Raw genomic sequence first — 8,070 nt, forward strand, 5'->3', positions numbered from 1 at the left:
GGCATCCGAAGAGCCACGTTAAGACCGAAGCCGAACTTCTCGGCTGACACGCGGCAGGCGGGGAAACCGCCTCCGTAGTTTTTGTGGAGACCTGAACGATTTGTGGGTCGGCTGCCTACCGACCAGCGTCACGAACCTTCTACAACCAAGTGGTGCGTGTGTTAGCAAAAATGAAACAATGGGCTTGGACTTCGTTTGAATGCATCCCGACATTCTGCTGGCAGGACATTACATGCATGTATACGCCGCTGTTTGTCAGAAGCGGAGGCCACGCAACCATGAAGGTAGGCACCATGCCGGTACTGGCGTCTCTCTCTAGTACATGACTCTCAAGCTTAATTCGCCGTTACACGTAGCTACTTTGAATGTTAGAGGACTGGGAGCGAGAAGGCGACAATGCCAGCTCAGTCGCCTCCTTGTGGATAATGATATAGATATAGCAGCTGTGCAAGAGTCAAAGATTGAGAGCCAAGAAAGCACTGACCGTATGGTGGCTTCTTTTCAAACAAACTTTTATGTGTGTGTATGCCATTCTGTTGGTGTATCGGGTGGATGCCTTTTATTTATACGTAACACGCTGGGAGTAAGCGTAGAGTCCGTTTTTGCCTGTCCAAGTGGTCGGCTTTTGGTTACCGATTTTACCTACTCTAATTTATGCTGGCGTGTTGTGTGTGTGTATGCTCCCAATTCAGGGCGTGAGCGTGAATTGTTTTTTCAGTCTATTGAGTTGTGGTTGAAGGTCGACAAAATCTTGCTTGTACTTGGTGACTACAACTGTGTGTGCGCAGCTGTGGACCGAGCGGCCAAGTGTAAACCTCGAAGAGACAGAAGCTCCGAGCTGTTGAATGCACTTGTGCATGAGTATAGCCTTGAGGATGTTGGTAGTGTGTTCTCCACTGGAAACCAGCCAGAGTTCACGCACTTTCAGCGAGATAGCCATGCCAGATTGGACAGGGTGTATGCCTCGGTAGATCTTGTTTCCCTATGTACTGCATATGATGTCAAACCTGTGTCTTTCAGCGATCATTGTCTCGTGAGTGCAGTGTTTGGTCGCAAAGGAAAGAAATCGCGCTTTAACTGGTACCTATGGAAACTGAATGCCAAACTTCTTGCCGATGAAGAGTTCCTTACTGAAGTTAAGACAGAGTTTGAAAATCGTCTTGCTATGCGACCAGTAAGTTTTGCAGCGGAATGGGACAGCTTCAAAGAGTGGGTCAAATTGAAAGCAATAGAAAAGAGTAGTAAGCTGCGATACAAAGAGAAAGAAAAAGAACTGAATGAACAACTTGCTCTTTTTGAGCATGGAAAGTACTGTGCCAGGGCATTTCGCCAGTAAAATACGAGAGCTTAAAAGTGAGCTGGAAACAATCGACAGCGAAAGATACACAGCGGCTGTCATACGTGCAAGGGCTGAAAAACTTTGGGCTGGAGAAGTGCCGACAAAACGAGCCCTAGCAGACGAGAAAAGATACGCCTGCCAGAAAGAAATTAGGAGTATAAGGTATAGCGGCCATATCACAGAAGATGCTAAAGATATTCAGCATGCGGTAGCAGAGCACTTCGAAGAACTGCTTAGCGCTAAGCTTGAGACTGTAGGCGGCTTTCAAACAGACTTTCTAAGACTGATGCCTGCACTGGATGACGAAAGTAAAGCGCGCCTAGAAACACCGATAACGTTGCAGGAGATAGAATCTGCAATAGATGACCTGACACCTGGGAAGGCCCCTGGGCCGGATGGTCTAAGCGCTGCCTTCTTTAAAACTTTTCAGCAGTATGCGGCTCAGTTTATGCTCGATGTAATCACTGAAGCTTATGAACGTAATACTGTTCCATTGTCTTTCGCTACATCGCACATTGTGCTAATACCCAAGACAGATGATCCGAAAAAACGACTGTTGGTGGGGTCATATCGACCGATTAGCCTCACCAATGTTGACTACAAGGTGTATATGAAGGTTTTAGCAAAAAGACTGCAAAGCGTAATAAAAATCTGGTTGGGTCTCATCAAACGTGCGGCATCAAGGGTCGATCCATTGCCACGAATATACATGTCGCAAGAACCGTACTAGAATGTGTTGATGCACTCGGTGGTCAGATAGCCATGGTGCAGTTAGATTTGGCGAAAGCCTTTGACCGTGTTTCTCACGAAATTCTTTTTTCCATTTTGGAGCATTCTAACCTTGGAAAAGTCATAGTGGAGGGTGTTAAAATGGCTTACGCGAACTGCACGACCCGTATTATAGTGAATGGTGAACTGACTGACAGCATCGCAGTACGTTCATCGGTAAGGCAGGGCTGCCCACTCTCACCCCTGCTTTTTGCACTGTATTTAGAGCCACTTTGCTTGGCTATCATTGATAGCGATCGCATTTTAGGGTTCAAGCTGCAATCAGCACACGTGAAAATGCTGGCATATGCTGATGACATAGCAGTGTTTTGTGCAACTAGAAAGAGCATCTGTGAAGTTACGGGTGTCGTCCAAACATTTTGTGATCAAACCGGATGTAAGATAAATTGGGAGAAAAGCTCTGGGTTTTGGCACGGTGATTGGGACGTGACACCTGATTTCTTCTGTAAGCTGCGATGGTCTGCTCTCCCAACGCGATATCTAGGCGTGCCTTTAGATTGTTATCGAGATGCCAACATGCACTGGATGGAAGAAACATCCAGAGCGAAAGAAAAAGCGGATGCGTGGCAAGGAAGGCAACTCTCAATGTTTTCGCGCGCTTCCATTTGCAATGTTTTTCTTATTTCAAGGCTGTGGTACCTCATGAATGTGTTGTGTGTCTCACGAACCTCAATTCAGAAAATGCACCGCGTTTTTGCTGTTTTTATTTGGGCATCCACATGGGAAAAAACCGCCCGGACGAACTTGTTTATTTATGTTAAAAGGGGCGGGCTTGGCCTTGCTCATTTGTTCTTGCGACAAGTGGTTTCGCGATTTATATTCCTGCGTGATCAAAAAGATACCTTTCTAAGAACTGTGATGCAAGTGCGATTGCAGAGGCTGCTCCCTGAATGGATTGTGTCATGTGAAAGCATGCCTGGTACTGTGACTGGCTACCTGCGCGAAGTTGTTTTTTCGTGCAAGTTGCTGGAAGTGCGGTTTTCTTTTGATTACCTTTTCAATGTTCCCAGAAAAAAACTGTATAAAGATCTCATTGACGTGATGCTGCCGGTGCCTTTCTACAGGGAAATACACTGTGGAGGCCCAGGGCAGGATGTTTTGAAAAGAGTAAAGAAGATGCCCGTGAGGCCATCTGCTAAAACGTTCCTTTTCAAACTTCACTCTAATACGCTCCCTGTTAAAACCTGGCTGAATGAAAAAGGTATCTTCGTCCCGTGGACAACAAATTGCCTGTTGTGCAAAAAACCGGAGACAATTGAACACGTCTTCTTACAGTGTTGGGATGCTGTTTTTCTGTGGGACGTCCTCCAAAGGACAATTAAAAAGGAACTTCCCCTAACTCCGTACGGAATCAGATTCCTACCAGTGCAGAACGATGATGCACCTTATGATTTAATTATGCTTCTTGGTCTCCATAGTTTGTGGAAAACACGAATGCAGGTGCGTCACGCAGATATAAATACACGATCTGCGCGTGAAAACTTCATTGAAAGTGCGGTGTATATACGCGAAACTTTCAGGATGCAGCAGGATCCACCACATTGGCAATGTCTATTTGATGAGTTGGTGAACCTGAAAAGATTTTAGCCGCGTACGCGTTAGCTCAAGTGTAGTTGACGTGTTTTATCATGTGTATTTTTGTTTTCTGTTTCACGGCAATAAAGAAAAAAAAAAAAAAAAGCCTCCGTGGCGCAATCGGCTAGCGCGTTCGGCTGTTAACCGAAAGGTTGGAGGTTCGAGTCCTCCCGGTGGCGGCATTTTTTGGTTCTAGCTGTAGTGTAGTTTGTTCCTGAACAGCAAAACAAGTTTGGTTATTGTAGAGAAACAAACTAATTGACATTTTGCTTTGTTGCTGTATTCTCGTGCATTAAATAAAAAACAATGCTTCATGAAACACTAAACGCCCTAGCTATTTAAAGCTTTCCGAGTGTGTTGTTAGCTAGAGAAGCTTTCTTCTTGGCATACCCTCCGACCCGGCCTCCGTGGCGCAATCGGCTAGCGCGTTCGGCTGTTAACCGAAAGGTTGGAGGTTCGAGTCCTCCCGGTGGCGGCATTTTTTGGTTCTAGCTGTAGTGTAGTTTGTTCCTGAACAGCAAAACAAGTTTGGTTATTCTAGAGAAACAAACTAATTGACATTTTGCTTTGTTGCTGTATTCTCGTGCATTAAATAAAAAACAATGCTTCATGAAACACTAAACGCCCTAGCTATTTAAAGCTTTCCGAGTGTGTTGTTAGCTAGAGAAGCTTTCTTCTTGGCATACCCTCCGACCCGGCCTCCGTGGCGCAATCGGCTAGCGCGTTCGGCTGTTAACCGAAAGGTTGGAGGTTCGAGTCCTCCCGGTGGCGGCATTTTTTGGTTCTAGCTGTAGTGTAGTTTGTTCCTGAACAGCAAAACAAGTTTGGTTATTGTAGAGAAACAAACTAATTGACATTTTGCTTTGTTGCTGTATTCTCGTGCATTAAATAAAAAACAATGCTTCATGAAACACTAAACGCCCTAGCTATTTAAAGCTTTCCGAGTGTGTTGTTAGCTAGAGAAGCTTTCTTCTTGGCATACCCTCCGACCCGGCCTCCGTGGCGCAATCGGCTAGCGCGTTCGGCTGTTAACCGAAAGGTTGGAGGTTCGAGTCCTCCCGGTGGCGGCATTTTTTGGTTCTAGCTGTAGTGTAGTTTGTTCCTGAACAGCAAAACAAGTTTGGTTATTGTAGAGAAACAAACTAATTGACATTTTGCTTTGTTGCTGTATTCTCGTGCATTAAATAAAAAACAATGCTTCATGAAACACTAAACGCCCTAGCTATTTAAAGCTTTCCGAGTGTGTTGTTAGCTAGAGAAGCTTTCTTCTTGGCATACCCTCCGACCCGGCCTCCGTGGCGCAATCGGCTAGCGCGTTCGGCTGTTAACCGAAAGGTTGGAGGTTCGAGTCCTCCCGGTGGCGGCATTTTTTGGTTCTAGCTGTAGTGTAGTTTGTTCCTGAACAGCAAAACAAGTTTGGTTATTGTAGAGAAACACACTAATTGACATTTTGCTTTGTTGCTGTATTCTCGTGCATTAAATAAAAAACAATGCTTCATGAAACACTAAACGCCCTAGCTATTTAAAGCTTTCCGAGTGTGTTGTTAGCTAGAGAAGCTTTCTTCTTGGCATACCCTCCGACCCGGCCTCCGTGGCGCAGGATTCTGCTTCCGGCCACGCCAGTGAACGGACGCAGGATGCAGGGCTCCTCAGGAGCGGCTTCAGCGGCCATGTCAGGCCGCGGTAACAGGACTGCTGAACAGGAAACCACTTACCAGGTCGTTTTGCCTGCACTGCCAACAGGTCGGTTTGTTTTGAATACCGTTTTTTTTGCACGCCGATATCAGGGCCCGCCCGTACCGGGTGGAAGATTTCCGCGACGCGTTGGCACAGCATTCGCTGATCCCCGATGTTGTTGCGATGGGGGCGTATCGGATGAGCCACGTCTGGGCTGTCACTCTCAAGGATCCTGAAGCGGTGACCAAGCTTGTTAGTGTCGGTGTGTTGTGTGTGAAAAACGGTCGCTGCTTGGTAATTGACCCGGCCAACCAGGACGGGCGACTGAAACTTCACTGGCTTTTACACAACGTGCCAGACGAGGATGTGCGTGCTGCCTTTACGCCGTATGGAAAGGTGTTGGAAGTTACAAGGGAGCGCTGGCGTGTGAAAGGTATGGTAGAAAAAGGCTCGACTACTAGACTTGTCACGCTTAAGTTGAAAGCTGGCGTGAAGCTGGATGACCTGACACATCAGTTGAACGTTAGCGGTGAGCTGGCGCTCGTTGTTGTGCCAGGCAGACCTCCCTTGTGCCTACGCTGTCGGAACACGGGTCACATACGCAAGGAGTGCCGGGTTCCTCGCTGCGGAACCTGTCGACGGTTCGGTCATGAAGACAGCCAGTGTGCTCGTACCTACGCAAGCATTGCCGGACCTGGGACCAGCGAGGACACGTCCGAATTGATAATGGATGAGGTGGATGCGGAGGAGGCGGCCGACATTAGAGGACAGTCAACGAAACAGGACGCGCCTTCCATGACGGTTTTAACTAAGCATAAGGTGACGGTCTCAAGTGAAAAGAATGAAACTCGGCACGTCTCGCACGTTCCATCGCAGGACCAACAGGACCACGAAAGCGCTTCAAAGGAAGAGTCAGAAGACGTAATCAAGTTTTCTGACGCTGAGGAGCATCTGAGTACTGAGCCTCCTTGCACTGATGCCATGGAAGTTGGGCCGGAGACAGCGGCCTTGATTGCCTCAAAACGTCCACACGAGGAAAGCTTCGAGGAGATTCAGCTGCCAGGCGGCGTTTGTGGTGAGCCGCCGCCGAAAACTGCGGGCATCCGAAGATCGACTTTGAGACCGAAGCCGAACTTCTCTGCCGACACGCGGCAGGCGAGGAAACCGCCTCCGTAGGTTTTGTGGTGTCCTGAACGATTTGTGGGTCGGCTGCCTACCGACCAGCGTCAGGAACATTCTGCAACCAAGCGGGGCGTGTGTGAGCAAAAATGACAGACGGTGCTTGGACTTCGTTTGGATGCAGCCCGAGGTTCTGCTGGGAGGACAATACGTGCACACATATGCCGCTCTTCTTCAGAAGCGGAGGCCACGCAACCATGAAGGTAGGCACCATGCGGGTACGAGCGGCCCTTTCTAACACATGACTCTCAAGCTTAATTCGGCGTTACACGTAGCTACTTTGAATGCAAGAGGGCTGGGAGCGAGAAGGCGACAATGCCAGCTCAGTCGCCTCCTTGTGGATAATGATATAGATATAGCAGCTGTGCAAGAGTCAAAGATTGAGAGCCAAGAAAGCACTGACCGTATGGTGGCTTCTTTTCAGACAAACTTTTATGTGTGTGTATGCCATTCTGTTGGTGTATCGGGTGGATGCCTTTTATTTATACGTAACACGCTGGGAGTAAGTGTAGAGTTCGTTTTTGCCTGTCCAAGTGGTCGGCTTTTGGTTACTGATTTTACCTACTGTAATTTATGCTGGCGTGTTGTGTGTGTGTATGCTCCCAATTCAGAATGCGAACGTGAATTGTTTTTTGAGTCTATTGAATTGTGGTTGAAGGTCGACAAAATCTTGCTTGTACTTGGCGATTACAACTGTGTGTGCGCTGCTGTGGACCGAGCGGCGAAGTGTAAACCTCGAAGAGACAGAAGCTCCGAGCTGTTGAATGCACTTGTGCATGAATACGGCCTTGAGGATGTTGGTAGTGTGTTCTCCACAGGAAACCAACCAGAGTTCACGCACTTTCAGCGAGATAGCCATGCTAGATTGCACAGGGTGTATGCCTCGGTTGATCTTGTTTCCATATGTACTGCATATGAGGTCAAACCTGTGTCTTTCAGCGATCACTGTCTCGTGAGTGCAGTGTTCGGTAGGGCAGGAAAGAAATCGCGCTTTAACTGGTTCCTATGGAAACTGAATGCCAAACTTCTCGCCGATGAAGAGTTCCTTATGGAAGTTAAGACCGAGTTTGAAGATCGTCTGGCTATGCGACCAGTAAGTTTTGCAGCGGAATGGGACAGCTTCAAAGAGTGGGTCAAATTGAAATCCATAGAAAAGAGCAGTAAGGTGCGGCATAAAGAAAAAGAAAAAGAACTGAATGAACAACTCGAGTTTCTTTTGAGCATGGAAAGTTCAGTGCCAGGGCATTTCGCCAGTAAAATACGAGAGATTAAAAGTGATCTGGAAACAATCGACAGCGAAAGATACACAGCGGCTGTTATACGTTCAAGGGCTGAAAAACTTTGGGCTGGAGAAGTGCCGACAAAACGAGCCCTAGCAGACGAAAAAAGATACGCCTGCCAGAAAGAAATAAGGAGTATAAGGTATGCCGGCCATATCACTGAAGATGCTAAAGATATTAAGCGTGCGGTAGCAGAGCACTTCGAAGAACTGCTTAGCGCTAAGCTTGAGA

The 8,070-nt window shown here is 47.4% G+C and overlaps 5 non-coding genes across 5 annotated transcripts; all 5 read left to right on the plus strand.

Moving 5' to 3' along the window:
- Positions 1-3,808: 3,808 nt before the first annotated feature.
- Positions 3,809-3,882, plus strand: TRNAN-GUU (transfer RNA asparagine (anticodon GUU)). Its single transcript has one exon. It is a non-coding gene; the product is annotated as a tRNA-Asn (tRNA).
- A 222-nt stretch (positions 3,883-4,104) lies between these two features.
- Positions 4,105-4,178, plus strand: TRNAN-GUU (transfer RNA asparagine (anticodon GUU)). Its single transcript has one exon. It is a non-coding gene; the product is annotated as a tRNA-Asn (tRNA).
- Positions 4,179-4,400: 222 nt separating this feature from the next.
- TRNAN-GUU (transfer RNA asparagine (anticodon GUU)) lies at positions 4,401-4,474 on the plus strand. The gene has a single exon. It is a non-coding gene; the product is annotated as a tRNA-Asn (tRNA).
- Positions 4,475-4,696: 222 nt separating this feature from the next.
- TRNAN-GUU (transfer RNA asparagine (anticodon GUU)) lies at positions 4,697-4,770 on the plus strand. Its single transcript has one exon. It is a non-coding gene; the product is annotated as a tRNA-Asn (tRNA).
- A 222-nt stretch (positions 4,771-4,992) lies between these two features.
- TRNAN-GUU (transfer RNA asparagine (anticodon GUU)) lies at positions 4,993-5,066 on the plus strand. Its single transcript has one exon. It is a non-coding gene; the product is annotated as a tRNA-Asn (tRNA).
- The last annotated feature ends 3,004 nt before the right edge of the window (positions 5,067-8,070 follow it).

This window comes from Amblyomma maculatum, chromosome 7, assembly GCF_055883805.1.
Source record: "Amblyomma maculatum isolate TAMU_Amacu chromosome 7, ASM5588380v1, whole genome shotgun sequence".
Classification (NCBI taxonomy): Eukaryota; Metazoa; Arthropoda; class Arachnida; order Ixodida; family Ixodidae; genus Amblyomma; species Amblyomma maculatum.